This window comes from Nomascus leucogenys, unplaced genomic scaffold, assembly GCF_006542625.1.
Source record: "Nomascus leucogenys isolate Asia unplaced genomic scaffold, Asia_NLE_v1 Super-Scaffold_361, whole genome shotgun sequence".
NCBI lineage: Eukaryota > Metazoa > Chordata > Mammalia > Primates > Hylobatidae > Nomascus > Nomascus leucogenys.
This window is the reverse complement of record NW_022095772.1, coordinates 1,124,635-1,126,422: the sequence shown is the minus strand read 5'-3', so window position 1 is coordinate 1,126,422 and position 1,788 is coordinate 1,124,635.

Below are 1,788 nucleotides of genomic sequence, written 5' to 3'. Positions count from 1 at the left end.
CATGCCTGGCTAATTTTTGTGGTTTTTTTTTTCAGTAGAGATGGGGTTTCGCCATGTTGGCCAAGCTGGTCTGGAACTCCCGACCTCAAGCGATCTGCCCGCCTTGGCCTCCCAAAGTGCTGGGATTACAAGTGTGAGGCATCGCACCCAACCAACTCTTCCTCTTTTGTAGGAAGCTCATTTCTGGCCTGCAGAGTCCTCTTCCCTGAATCGTGTGCACTTAGGCCGCTTACTGGCTAATGCTGACCTATGATGGATCAAGGAGCAGAACCGGGCAAGAGGCTACAGTGGAAGTGGCAGAGTCAGAGACCTCCATCTTAAGTTCCCTCCGTCTAGGGACTCTTTCTCTCTTCTGTCTCTCAGTGGCCTCAGACATTAAAGAATTTGGGACAGATACATTTAAGAGTTCATTCTCAGCCATGTCTGAGGAAGTATGTCTGAGTCTGAGGGCGTTTGAAGGCATGTGAGGGGCAGGAATGCAGCTTCAGAAAAGCTGTGCTTCGTTTTCACGTCTCAGCCTCTCCTTCCTGAGCTCCTTCCCTGTCTCGCTTCTTCCACACATCTATACAGAAACTGTCTGTCCGTCTCTCTTTTATTCTTAAGAATCCAGAATCATTTAGAACCCAGTCAGAGCTGGGCGCGGTGGCTCATGCCTGTAATCCCAGCACTTTAGGAGGCTGAGGTGGGCAGATCATGAGGTTCAGAGTTCAAGACCAGCCTGGCCAACATGGTGAAACCCTCGTCTCTACCAAAAATACAAAAATTAGCCAGGCATAGTGGCACATACCTGTAATCCCAGCTACTCAGGAGGCTGAGGCAGGAGATTCGCTTGAACCCAGGAGGCAGAGGTTGCATTGAGCCACGATCACACCACTGCACACCAGCCTGGGTGACAGAGCGACACTGTCTCAAAAAAAAAAAAAAAAAAATGTAGCTCCTATTTAAAAGGACTTCCCTCAGTGAGGGTGGATATAGCTGAATCATTTTCTTGGGGAGAGCATCTCCTGGCTCCCCAAAATCTCTTTGCAGAAACTTGTGATAAGCCTGAGTGTGAAGGAATGGTGTGAGGGGGAAACATCCAATTGCAGGAAGGTGAGAAACAAGGAGATGGAGTCTGGTGGGCTCCAGAAGGTATGAGTGCAACTGGCCTACCTCATGTTCTTGGGAGCCTGAGTCTCCTCCTTAGAAAGTGACTTTGCAGTGAAGACATCAGATTTCTTAGTACTTTTCCCAAAATGCCAATTTCTCTGTCACTGAGCATGGCTGGGCTATCCAGGTCCCAAGTTTGAATTTTTGAAGGGAGGACAAACTTGAGAGCTCAAGGTGGTCTCCCCAGGCCACAGTCATGTCGGGAAACCACACCAGTAACTGGCCTGCTGCCAGGCTTCGGTGAGGATATGAAGGGAAGTACATTTTCGCCCTTTTCACACAGTGCCTGGAAACTAATCCCTGAAATCCTCCTAAAACAAAAGGCAGCCCTAGACAGAGCTACACCACACCCAAGGGCTCAGGGCCCCAAGGAGCCTCCTTAGAGACAGGCTGTGGGAAGGCCCACCCCTCCCATGTTCTCTCAGGAAACACATCTGCCCCCGTCCTAATCTACAGTTTTCCTGACTGGAGCAAAGGTCAATTTGAACTGCAGGAACATGGGAGATTTTGTGATCCTATGGGCTAAAGAGTCTCTTAGGAGACAGTATAGCCCCTCAAGCCCAATCCAAAACTAAGCATTTTTATGCCTCAACTGAGAAACCTCCTCCCCAGTGAAACATTATGCAAGTTTTTCCTAAT